Here is a 13,842-nt window from a genome sequence, read left to right on the forward strand (position 1 = left end):
CTCCAGTTGCCACTGACACCTTCCCCCGGCTTCAACCACTTATACCCCTCTGACGGCTGGGGCCGCCCCTCCGTGCTCCGTCCACCGCAGCCCCACACGATCCGATAGCTGCGGTTGTCCCCCTTCCCCCCTCCCACACTCCAACCACCATGGCTCCCCTTGCTCTGACCACTGTGACCCCCTGCACTCTGATAACCATGGACCCCCATACCAACCGCCACAGACCCTGGATTCTGACCACCTTGGCCAAGTCCACAGAGTCAACCCTGTGTCCCCTTCCCTGTGTCCCTACTCCAAGGCCTCTGGGCTTTACTACCTCTAATCTAGACCCAAGACCTCAAAGCCAATACCATTTCCTCTTCCCCTCTTCTCCTTTCCTCTCTGCCGCTTGCTTATCAGCGGGGGGAACGGCAACACTAGGGCAGTAACTGTTTGAAATACCCCCCGGGCTGCCCCGGTCTTACCCTTTGCGCGACAACCTTCCTCTCTGCCTTGGCACATGGTTGTTGGTTCCCTCTCCCCCTCCCCAAGGCCCAGGGCCCCTCCACTTCCCTGCAGGAGAAACAGGGAAGTCTGACTGGGGTCATGAGGATGCAGCAGGAAGGCATTCGACCATGAAGCCCAGGTAGGCCCGGGTGATGCACCTTCGGGTCCCGGCTCTACCCCTGGCCTGCTGGGTGACCTGAGGCAAGTGACCAAACCTCTCAGGGCCTTGTTTTCCTCCTCTGGTAAATGGGGAGTGTCCCATTGAGGATGCACAGAATTTGTTGGAACACTAACTGGCAGTGTAAGAGCAAAGGAATCATTTCACACTTGGAGGGTAATAGTGGTGTTACTGACTAAGCACTTACTATCATTCCCACATAGGGCTCACACTCTTAATCCCCATTTTACAGATGAAGGAAACTAAAGCACAGAAAAGTTAAGTGACTTACCCAATGTCACACGGCAGACTTATTGGAGCCAGAATTAGAACTCGGGTCCTTCTGACTCCCAAGCCTGTGCTCCATCCTCTGGGTTTTGAAGATGGGCAGAGAGGCATTCTGTCAAATATGAAGGGGGGAGTTCCAGGCCTGAGGGGAAGTGAGGACTTGCTGTGTGCCAAGTACAGTGCTCAGGTTGGGCACAGTGGACTCCCAGTCTAAAGAGGTAATGAGAACAGGTATCATCCCAATTTTACAGATGGGGAAACTGAGGCCCAGAGAAATTAGGTGACTCACAGGCCGATAGAGAATTTGGAGATAGCTTCATCTGTATCTGTGTAATATATGCATACCTGTCCCACTTGAAGGTATTGCTGATGATGGTGAGGCTTGGGTGGGTGTGACTGGACAGATGGATGGTGACTGGCTGACCATCCTATGTGCCTGGAATGCCCGCTCCTGGACATGCTGGTGGTTCGATTCCTGGATGAGCATGTATTTTTTAAAATAGTATTTGTTAAGTGCTTATTGTGGGCCGGGCATTGTACTAAGCCACTGGAGTAGATACAAGCTAATTAGGTTGGATGCAGTCCGTGTCCCACATGGGGCTCACGGTCTTTTAAAGAAGAGGTAAGTGAGGCACAGAGAAGTGAAGCGACTTGCCCAAGGCCACACAGCAGACAAGGGGCAGAGGTGGGACTCGAACCCAGGTCCTTTCTGACTCCCAGGGTGGTGTCGAGGCTGGGCATTGTACTAAGCCACTGGAGTAGATACAAGCTAATTAGGTTGGATGCAGTCCGTGCCCCACATGGGGCTCACGGTCTTTTAAAGAAGAGGTAACTGAGGCACAGAGAAGTGAAGTGACTTGCTCAAGGCCACACAGCAGACAAGGGGCAGAGGTGGGACTCGAACCCAGGTCCTTCCGACTCCCAGGGTGGTGTCGAGGCGGGCAGCCCTTCTCATTAATTCAATCGTATTTATTGAGTGCTTACTGTGTGCAATACGGCTCGATGGCTGCCTTGGGTTAGTCTGTCTATCGCGGGTCTCCCAGCAACCCTCGGCTGGGTTGCTGGGTCGGAGACAGGGCTTTGCCGCATCTTTAGACACCCCCTGTGCCCCCGGTTTGTACGGGCCCTTTCTGGCGGCCCAGAGAGCAGCTGCTGAGGCCTGCTGCCGCTGCCGTCCAGTTGGTTGCCACAAAGAGCCTGGGCTTTGGAGTCAGAGGTCATGGGTTCAAATCCCGGCTCCGCCACTTGTCAGCTGGGTGCCTTTGAGCAAGTCACTTAACTTCTCTGTGCCTCAGTTCCCTCATCTGGAAAATGGGGATTAGATGTGAGCCCCAAGTGGGACAACCTGATCACCTTGTAACCTCCCCAGCGCTTAGAACAGTGCTTTGCACATAGTAAGCCCTTAATAAATGCCATTATTATTATTATTATTATTATTCACCCAGCGGAGCTGACGTTTCATTGAGCCGGTGGTGTTCCAGGTCCCCGGGTCGGGGATCCGGTCCTGCCGTGCGAGGCGGAGTGTGGCCCGCAGGGGGCGCTGCCGGACCCGCGGCCTTCTAGGGTACAAGGCTGAGTGGGGCCGGCAGGTGGCGCTGCGGAGCGGGCGGCCTTCAGGGTTTCGGGGCCGGCCGAGAGTGGCCGGCAGGTGGCGCGGCGGAGCGGGCGGCCGTGCGAGGCTGCGTGCGGCCGGCAGGTGGCGCCGGGCCGGAGGGACCGATCCCGCCCCGGCGAGGTTAGCGGTGCTCGGCGTCCCGAGATAATAATAATAATAATAATAATAATGGAATTTATTAACCGCTTACTATTTGCAGAGCACTGTTCTAAGCGCTGGGGAATTTACAAGGTGATCAGGTTGTCCCCCGTGGGGTTCACAGTGTTAATCCCCATTTTACAGATGAGGTAACTGAGGCCCAGAGAATCAATCAATCAATCAATCGTATTTATTGAGCGCTTACTGTGTGCAGAGCACTGTGCTAAGCGCTTGGGAAGTACAAGTTGACAACATCTAGAGACAGTCCCTACCCAACAGTGGGCTCACAGTCTAAAAGAGTGGGCTCACAGTCTAAAAGACAGTGGGCTCACAGGTCACTGAGGCCCAGAGAAGTTAAGTGACTTGGCCAAAGTCACACACCTGACGAGTGGTGGAGCCGGGATTTGAACTCACGACCTTTTAGACTGTGAGCCCACTGTTGGGTAGGGACTGTCTCTATATGTTGCCAACTTGTACTTCCCAAGCGCTCAGTACAGTGCTCTGCACACAGTAAGCGCTCAATAAATACGATTGATGATGATGATGACCTCTGACTCCAAAGCCCAGGCTCTTTCCAGTGAGCCACGCTGCTTCTCTCGCTGCTTCAGTAGGAGATGATCCTACTGAGAGCCCACCTCCTCCAGGAGGCCTTCCCAGACTGATCCCCCTCCTTCCTCTCCCCCTTCTCCCCCTCCCCATCCCCCCGCCTTACCTCCTTCCCCTCCCCACAGCACCTGTTTATATGTATATATGTTTGTACCTCCTTCCCCTCCCCACAGCACCTGTTTATATGTATATATGTTTGTACGTATTTGTTACTCTATTTTATTTGTACATATTTATTCTGTTTATTTTATTTTGTTATGTTCTGTCCTGTTGTCTGTCTCCCCCTTCTAGACTGTGAGCCCGCTGTTGGGTAGGGACCGTCTCTATATGTTGCCAACTTGGACTTCCCAAGCGCTTAGTACAGTGCTGTGCACACAGTAAGCGCTCAATAAATACGATTGAATGAATGAATCACTGATCAACCTCTCCCCCCTCGCACGGGGGAAACGTTTTTGCCCCAGCAGGGCCCGCCCCTGGAGCTTCGCGAGCCCCTCCCCAGTCTGGCCGGCAAAGCGAGACCCTTGAGACTGAGAAAGGAGAGTGGGACGCCCGCGCAGGGGGGATGGGGGGTCTTTTCTGCCCAGGGTCAATGGGGACAGGATGGCTCTGGGGAGGTCATCTAATCCATCCCCCCTGTGCCCATCCAACTGTACCGGCTGTAGCTGAATCCATTAATTTATTCAATTCATTCAATCGTATTTATTGAGTGCTTACTGTGTGATGATGATGTCGATGGTATTTGTTAAGCGCTTACTATGTGCAAAGCGCTGGGTTTTTTGTTTGTTTTTTTAATGGCATTTGTTAAGCACTTACTATGTGCAAAGCACTGTTCTAAGCGCTGGGGGGAATACAAGGTGATCAGGTTGTCCCACATGGGGCTCACAGTCTTAATACCCATTTTATAGATGAGGTAACTGGGGCTCAGAGAAGTTAAGTGACTTGCCCAAGTTCACACAGCAGACACGTGGAGGAGCTGGGATTCGAACCCATGACCTCTGACCCCAAAGCCCGTGCTCTTTCCACTGAGCCACGCTGCTTCTCTGCACTGTTCTAAGCGCTGGGAGGATACAAGGTGATCAGGTTGTCCCACGTGGGGCTCACAGTCTTAATCCCCATTTTACAGATGAGGGAACTGAGGAACTGTGTGCCGAGCACTGTACTAAGCGAGCTTACCTCCTCCAAGAGGCCTTCCCAGACTGAGCCCCTTCCTTCCTCTCCCCCTCGTCCCCCTCTCCATCCCCCCATCTTACTTCCTTCCCTTCCCCACACCACCTGTATATATGTATATATGTTTGTACATATTTATTACTCTATTTATTTATTTATTTGTTTGTTTTGCTTGTACATATCTATTCTATTTATTTTATTTTGTTAGTATGTTTGGTTTTGTTCTCTGTCTCCCCCTTCTAGACTGTGAGCCCACTGTTGGGTAGGCACTGTCTCTATAGTTGCCAACATGTACTTCCCAAGCGCTTAGTACAGTGCTCTACACCCAGTAAGCGCTCAATAAATATGATTGATTGATTATTTGCCCGACTTTCTACCTCTCTCCACTCCCCCCTCCTACCTGTCCCCTCCCTCCCCTCTCCCCCTAGCCGCCGGCTGTTTAGTTTGGCTTCGGTTTGGAGGGTGTGAGAAGCCGGACAGGTGCTGAAGCCCTTGTCCGGGCCCGGAGAGTCAATATTTAAAGGTCTGTTTGCTCTCGGCCTCCTCCACCCGGAAACGCAGCGTTGGCACTGTGCGGGTATGCGCCGGCCCTGGCCTCCTCCGACGGGAGACCTACCCCCAGAAGTGGTGGTGGGAGAAGAGGGAGTAGTAATAGTCGTCGAAATAGCACTGACTGAGCGCCCTCCCACCTGGGAAGGCACACTGGAGTAGGCGCTGGGAAAGTTCAGAGTAAGGAGCGCTTTGCACTCGAACGAAGGAGGCCGATAACTTGATGGTCCAAATAAATAGCAGAGCGGATCTATATGAATGAGTGCCGAGGAGGGGGAAAATCAACTCATAAACTAGAGGGGTGGTCCGGTACCTCGTTCTCGACTGTCCCGCCATCGACACCCGGGCCTGGAATGCCCCCAATCCCTCTGCCCATCCGCCAAGCTAGCTCTCTTCCTCCCTTCAAGGCCGTACTGAGAGCTCACCTCCTCCAGGAGGCCTTCCCAGACTGAGCCCCTTCCTTCCTCTCCCCCTCGTCCCCCTCTCCATCCCCCCATCTTACCTCCTTCCCTTCCCCACAGCACCTGTATATATGTATATATGTTTGTACATATTTATTACTCTATTTATTTTACTTGTACATATCTATTCTATTTATTTTACTTTGTTAGTATGTTTGGTTTTGTTCTCTGTCTCCCCCTTTTAGACTGTGAGCCCACTGTTGGGTAGGGACTGTCTCTAGATGTTGCCAATTTGTACTTCCCAAGCGCTTAGTACAGTGCTCTGCACATAGTAAGCGCTCAATAAATACGATTGATGATGATGATGACTGGGAAATTAATCTGAGAAGGCTCCTCCAGGAAGTGGCGTTTCAGGAGGGTTTCGATGGTGGGGAGATCTGGGGTTTGTCCTAGTTGGGGAGGGAGGGAGGGAGATCCAGGTTGGGAGGACAGCGTGATCGAGGGGGATGGAAGCAAGAGAGTCATCATCATCATCATCATCGTATTTATTGAGCGCTTACTGTGTGCAGAGCACTGTACTAAGCGCTTGGGAAGTACAAATTGGCAACATATAGAGACAGTCCCTGCCCAACTGCGGGCTCACAGTCTAAAAGGGGGAGTCGAGAGGTAGGGACGGCTAGCAGCGTGACTTGGGCGCGGCAAAGACAAGCGAGTTGGGGAATCGCGGGGGAAGCGCTTAGTACAGTGCTCTGCACACAGTGAGCGCTCAATAAATACGATCGATTGATTGAGAAGAAAGCGGAGGGTGGGGAGAGAGCTTGGCAGCCGACTGTGAGGAGTTTGTATTTGATGCGGAGGTGCAGGGAACTAGTGGAGGATTTTGAGGAGAGTCGCGGAACCAGTGGAGGATTTTGAGGAGAGTCGCGGGCCGAGCGACGCCTCAGGAAGCTTAGTCCCGTGCTTGGCACATAGTAAGGGCTTAACAAATACCAGTGTTACCAAAGATGACCCGAGCGGGGGAGGGAGGGGGGCGGATCCGGTTGGCGTCTTGCAGGAAGAACTGGCAGGCCTTGGCAGGACAGGGGAGGGGAGAGCGGGGCCGAAAGGGAAAAGGCTGGAGTCCGGCCCACACCGCTGAGGTGTGTGTGTGTGGGGGGAGACAGTGGTGCCACCCAACAGCTGGAACATGGGGGCACCGGCCCCATCTCCCCCTCCTGCCCTCGTGTCCCCCACAAGTGCATCCAGCCTAGACGCACACACACGGACACACGGTGCCCCCACGATGCACACGCAGAACCTACAATGCCCTCACTCACACAGGGCACCCATGGGCACACCTGCACACGCAGTGCACCCTTGACACACACACACTGCACACGCGGCGCGCCCCGGGTCACAACCTAGACACAGAGTGCATCACTGGACGCACAATGCACACGTAGACCCCGCACAGGAAAACCGCTGTGCAGATCGGCTCGCGGGTGCTCGTGTGCACTCCACCCCCGGTGGGGCCGCGGCCCGCAGGGCGGGGAGAGGAAGAAGAGGGGCGGGAGGAAGGGGGCCGAGGCCCCGGGGGAGCAGACGGGTTTGGGAGCGGCGCTGGCTCCTCTCCGGCCCCGCACCGGGCCGGCAGGGAGTCCCAGCCCCGCAACGCCGCTGCCAACTTGTGCAAGGCGCTGGGCCCCAAGGGCGGACGACGGCGGAGTTTCTCCCGCAGCCGCGACGGTGGGAGCGCCGAACCGGGCCGGACCGAACCGGGAGCCCCGCGGGCGGAGAGGAAGGAGCCGGGCACGGCTTCGGGAGTCGCTGGCAGGTAATAATAATAATACTAATGACATTTATTAAGCGCTTACTATGTGCAAAAAGCACTGTCCTAAGCGCCGGGGAGGTTACGAGGTGATCAGGTTGTCCCACAGGGGGCTCACGGTCTTCATCCCCGTTTTACAGATGAGGGAACTGAGGCCCGGAGAAGTGAAGTGAGAAGCAGCGTGGCTCAATGGAAGGAGCACGGGCTTTGGAGTCAGAGGTCATGGGTTCAGATCCGGCTCTGCCAACTGTCAGCTGTGTGACCTTTGGGCAAGTCACTTCTCTGGGCCTCAGTTACCTCATCTGTAAAATGGAGATTAAGACTGTGAGCCCCCTGAGAGGCAACCTGATCACCTTGTAAACTCCCCAGCGCTTAATAAATGCCATCATCATCATCATTAAACGACTCGCCCAAAGTCACACAGCTGACGTTTGGTGGAGGCGGGATTTGAACCCATGACCTCTGACTCCATAGCCCGGGCTCTTCTTCACTGAGCCACGTTGCTTCTAAAGCCAGCAGCCGGAGGGGCGGCGGGTGGTGGCGGCTCGGAGCTTCCGCTGGGCCCCGGGAGAGCCCGGGGGCCTGTTTCCTGCCTCGGGGATCCGTTGTGGGTGGGCCAGCCCAGGGGACTCCCTCCCGCCCGTTTGTCCGCCCCGCAGGCTCTCCTCCTCCTCCTCCTCCTCCTCCTCCCCTCCGCTGACCAGCCCGTGGAGCCGAGAAGGGGGTAGGAGACGAGCCTGCCCCCCTGGGCCTCGGTCCCCAATTTGCCCCCGAAGTGCTGGGTGACCTGGGACCAGCCCAGCGCCCTCTCTGTGCCCCGGCCCCCACGGCGCGCTTTCCGTCCGGGGCTGGGCCGAGGTCCCAGCGCCGGGGTCCAGCAGACCCAGAGGGTAGAAGAACTATGATACTAGGTAAGTTAGGGTAGTTAGTTAAATACACAGCTATGAAAGGATATATATATATATACGGGTATGTATACCTGTATATATGTTTGTATATATTTATTGCGCTATTTATTTTACTTGTGCATATTTATTCTATTTATTTTATTTTGTTCATATGCTTTGTTTTGTTGTCTGTCTCCCCCTTCTAGACCGTGAGCCCGCTGTTGGGTAGGGACCGTCTCTATATGCTGCCAACTTGGACTTCCCAAGCGCTTAGTACAGTGCTCTGCACACAGTAAGTGCTCAATAAATACGATTGATTGATTGGGGGACCGGCCGGGCCGAGGGGGCCGTCGTCGTCCCCTCTTGTGGCCGCAACAGACTGTCCTGACCCTCACAGCCCATCCAGGCCACGGCCCATCCGCTCTGAGCAGGAGGCCGGACAGGGCGACCACAACACCCTTCTTACCATGGTGCCCTCACCTGCTCCTTCTCCCCTGCCATTTCTTACCCCCCCCGTCCCCCTTCTCCTCCTCCCCTCCACCTCCTCTCCTTCCTCCTCCTCCTCCCCTCCACCTCAACCTATTCACTCTGCCTCGCTATCGACCCCATGATCATATGCCCTTCTCCTGGCCTGGCATTCCCTCCTCCTTCTTGTCACACTGACCACAGTTCTTCCCATCTTCAAAGTCCTACTAACCTACTAAAAGTACATCTCCACCATCCCCACCGTCTTACCTCCTTCCCTTCCCCACAGCACCTGTATATATGTTTGTACATATTTATTACTCTATTTATTTATTTATTTTACTTGTACATATCTATTCTATTTATTTTATTTTGTGAATATGTTTGGTGTTGTTCTCTGTCTCCCCCTTCTAGACTGGAAGCCCACTGTTGGGTAGGGACTGTCTCTAGGTGTTGCCAACTTGTACTTCCCAAGCGCTTAGTACAGTGCTCTGCACACAGTAAGTGCTCAAGAAATGCGTTTGATTGAGAAGCAGCATGGTCTAGTGGGAAAAGCCCAGGCCTGGGAATCAGAGGACCTGGGTTCTAGTCCTGGCTCCAGTACATGTCTGCTGGGTGACCTTGGGCAAGTCACTTCACTTCCCTGTATCTCAGTCACTTCATCTGTAAAATGGAGGTTAAGACTGTGAGCCTCATGTTGGACCTGTTTAGCTTGTATCTACCCCAGCGCTTAGCACAGAGCCTGGTACATAGTACTCACCTACAGAATACCATTGAAAAAAAAAAGTCTTCCTTGATTGATTTTCTTCTCCCTCGGTCACATCCTTCACTCCCAGCGCATCACTTCTGCACTCACACTTTCCCTTCCTTCCCCCCTTCTTTTCCCCTCCCCCCGCCTTTCCGCAAACTCCCACCCCTTCTTTCTTCCCCATTACTCTGTCCTTCTCCGCTCCTCAGTCGGTCAGTTGATCTGTGGCATCAATTGGGCACTTACTGTGTTCAGAGCACTGGATTGAGCACTTGGGAGAATACAGTTGAGTTGGTAGACACCATCCCCACCCACAAGGAGCTTACAGTCTATAGCAGGAGACAGACATTAAGATCAATTATAGATAGCAAAAATTGTACAGTATAAGGGTACAGACACAAATTATGTGGGGCTGGTGTGAATATCAAGTGCCTAAGGGGAACCCAGACCGTTGTACCAACTCTGTTATATTCTCTCAAGCCTAGTAAGTGCTCAATAAATACCGCAGATCCTCTTTCCACCCTTCCTCTCTCCTCTTTCCCTCAATCTGGTGTTGGGGGAGGGTAGGAAGGAAGAATGGGGAGAGGTCCCTTCCTCTTCTGTTTATAATTAGTCGGCGACCTCGTTGGATTTTTTTTCCTAATGGACGCTTCTGTGGGTTTGTCTCCTTTAGGGGCGAGCAAGTTGTCTGTTCCTGCTCCTGCCCCAGCTCTGAATGGTAAGTGCTAAGGGCCCTCACTTCACCAGTCCTTGTGGGGGTGTGTGGAAACCTCTGCAAACTGAAAGGGCTTCCCGACTAACGGCTCACAGCTGGGCAATCTCCGCCCACGGTTTCCACCCCGACCACCCAAAAACGGGTCCCTGGCCACAGCAATTTTCATCTTTTTTAAAATGGTATTTGTTAAGCCAGGCATTGTTCTAAGTGCTGGGGTAGCTACAGGGTCATCAGGCTGGTCACAGTCTTTGTCCCACACGGGGCTCACAATCTTAATCCTCATTTTGCAGATGGGGTAATTGAGGCCCAGAGAAGTTAAGTCACTTGCCCAAGGTCACACACAGGACATATGGCAAAACTGGGATTAGAACCCAGGTCCTTTTGACTCACAGGCCTGTGCTCTATCCACTAGGCCACACTGTTTCATTCCTCACCCCGTGCCGGATGGGTGGTCTGTGCTGGGTCGCTGGGGGAGAGTCAGGGATGGAGGGGGGAGAGTCAGGAGTTTTGGATGGTCTGTGCCGGATCCCTGGAGCAGAGTCAGGGATTAGTCAATCGTATTTATTGAGCACTTACCTGAAAGAGTGCAATATAACAATATAACAGACACATTCCGTGCCCACAACGAGTCTGCAGTCTCGAGGGGTAGATAGACATTTATATAAACAAATAAACTTACAGATATGTACGTAAGTGCTGTGGGGCTGGGAAGGGGAGCTGGATAAAGGTAGCGAGTCAGGGTGACACAGAAGGGAGTGGGGAGAAGAGGAAAGGAGGGCTTAGTCAGGGAAGTCCTCTTGGGGGAGATGTGCCTTCAATAAGGCTTTGAAAATGGGGAGAGTCATTGTCTACCGGATATGAAGAGGGAGGGCAGCCCAGGCCAGAGGCAGGACGTGGGCTAGAGGTCAGCGGTGAGATAGATGAGATTGAGGTACGGCAAGAAGGTTAGCATTAGAGGAGCAAAGGTTGCAGGTTGGGTTGTAGGAGAGTGGTGAAGTGAAGTAGGAGGAGGCAAGTTGATTGAATGCTTTAAAGCAGATGGTAGGAGATTTCTGTTTGAGGAGGTGGATGGGCAACCACTTGAGGTTCGCAGAGTGCAGTATGGACTGGAGTGGGGAGAGACAGGAGGCAGGGAGGTCAGCAAGGAGATCTGATGCAGTAATCCAGGTGGGTTAGGATAAGTCATTGGGCTAATGTGGTAGCAGTTTGGATGGAGAGGAGAGAGCGGATTTTAGAAGTGTTGCAAATGTCGAACCGACAGGATTTAGTAATGGATTGGGTAGCTGGGATATTGGATATTCTCTGCTAGGTTACTGGGGCAGAGTTGAGGATGGAGAGGAGAGAGTCAAGGGTGTTGTCTGGGCTGGTGACTTGGAGAGAGTCAGGGTTGGGGAGGGAAGAGTCAGGAGTGTTGGATGGGCCATGCTGGGTCACTGGGGCATCAGGTGTGTTGGATATTCTGTGCTGGGTCACTTGGGGAGAGTCAAGGGTGGAGAGAATCAGGGTGTTGGATGGCCTGTTGGTGGGTCTGGGCGGGGCAGGGCTGTGCTGGTTGGAAAGGCTGTGGCCAGGGATCCGGGTGGAAGGGGGCCGGTGGGGGCCAGCGGTACGAAGGAGCAGATTGACCGTTGGCTCTCAGCTGACCCTCAGCCATGGCTTCTGGAGGCTTTCATCTGCAGACCAAAACCACAGGCTTCCAGCGGTGTGGCAGGAGTGGCCCTGCCCAGCCCTGACCACACATGCGCAGGAAGTCACCTTAGTGACCACAGCAAGGTCTCCCTCGGGCCAGTCTGTGCCAAACTAGGCTCTTAACAGGGGTCGGAGGGGGCTCCCGGTTTGATCCCGGCCCAGCCTGGGGTGCGTCGGGGGAGAAGAGGGGTCTGGTGATATTTCCAGGGGTTTGTCCAGTTACAGAGAGTGTGGAACCCATGGTGACTCCCGCCACCCCGGCCTTTCCCAGCCGGACAGGGTCGTGCCCCCTCCCACCCCACCCCCTCCAAGGAGGGGAGGGGGCGTCCTTTCAAGGAGCTGGAGGAGAGCAGTCTCCCGAGCCCAATACAGAGGATGTCGGGAGGCGGGAGCGAACAGGCCGCGGGACAAACGGACGGGCCGCCCGCCTTGGCGTCCGTCCCGCGTTGGGTCACCTGGGTTCGGGTCTGTCCTGCCCGTGTCCGTTTCCGCAGAGAAAGTGCGATGGCAGGAGAAGGCCTGGGAGAGAAGCCCCGGGTGCGGGGAGACGCCCGCGGGAGGAGAGCAGGGGCCGGAGGCCTGTGGCTGCGATCGAGGGGTTTTACGGACTGCTGGGGCCGCTAGTTCGGGGAGGGACCCTCTTCCCCGGCGTGCTGGGAGGCTCTGGGGTCACTGGAAAAACCTGAAGGGCCTTAGGAGTTGGTGAGAGTCCCTGGAGTCACTGGAAATGCCGGGAAACAGTTGGGTGCTGGGAGAAACTGGAAAAGCTGGAGTGCTGGAAGGCTCTGGACACTGGAAGCGTTGAGATGCTGGGGGGCACAAGATACGTGGGGGTTGCTAGGAGAAGCTGGGGGCGCCGGAGATGTAAGGGCTGTTAGGAAAACCTGGGGTCGCTAGGAGAGGCTGGGGGCATGGGAGATTGTATGGGTTGCTAGGAGAAACTAGGCCACTGGGAGGAACTGGGGGCACTGGGGCCGGCGGGGTGGCTGGTCCGGGCCTGCCATCAGCATCAGCCACCTCAGCACTCGTAGGGGAATCAGCTGATCTGGTATTGATTGGTTTGTTTTCCTACTTGTGTGTGAAGAATTGCGGGCCTCCGCCCTTAGTACTTGTCACCGCCCCCAACCCATCTCTCTTCGAGGGCCCGGCCCAGCATTTTGCTGCTTTTGAACGCTGTCAAGAGCCTGGTCCAGCGCTCTGCACAGGCAGCTAGCACAGTGTTCCGCGCACAGTAGACTCCCAGTTCAGCATACAGTAGGCCACCACTACCGCGCTCTGCATCCGATAGTTACCTAGTACAGGTCTCTCCGCCTCCAGGACTGGAAGGCCAGCCGGCTTCCAGAACAGCCCATTCCAGGGAATGAAGGATCACTGGAGCCCCTCTCCCTGTCCTCTGGCAAGGAGGGCTTCAGTCCCAGCCCCCCTCCTCATCCCCCCGCCGCTTTGTCCCCGTGAGGCCCTAGGGCTGTCCCGGGGCCACGACCTGTGTCAGTTGTCTCTCTCGGCCGAGTTTCCATGCCGGCTGGTGGCACAACATGACCCCAGGGAGAGCCCCCAAAGGTCTCAGAATGGGGGGTAAAATATCCCTGCTTGGCCGGCCGGCCTGCCAGACAGAAGCTTTCCCTGGGAGGGTCTGTCGGAGGCTGGCGTCCCACTCATTGCCATCAGCACAGCACCTACAGCGCCGGGATGGGCGCCAGCTGGGGGGCAGAGCGCTGTGCTGGGTGCCCGTTGTGGGCAGAGTTATGTGCTGGGCGCCTCCTGGGGGCAGAGCTTTGTGCTGGGTGCCCCCTGTGTGTGCAGAGTGCTGTGCTGGGGCGCCAACTGTGTTCAGAGCCCCGCGCTGGGGTACCGGCTGTGTGCAGAACGCTGTGCTGGGTGCCCACTATGGGCAGAGTGCTGTTCTGTGTGCTCATTCGTACACTGACCGAGAATTTGTCGGTACCCTCATCCCCTGGGATGTATACATAGATCCCTGAGGGATTTGGTCACTGTTTCCGTGATGGGTCCCAGGGGGAGAGTGAGGAGTGTTGGGGAACTCAACCCTAACCCTGCGAGAGGCACATGGGTCCTCTCCCAGCCTCCCGGTGCCGCCGCCAGAGATCAATCGTATTTATTGAGCGC

Source organism: Tachyglossus aculeatus, chromosome 27, assembly GCF_015852505.1.
Source record: "Tachyglossus aculeatus isolate mTacAcu1 chromosome 27, mTacAcu1.pri, whole genome shotgun sequence".
Lineage (NCBI taxonomy): Eukaryota > Metazoa > Chordata > Mammalia > Monotremata > Tachyglossidae > Tachyglossus > Tachyglossus aculeatus.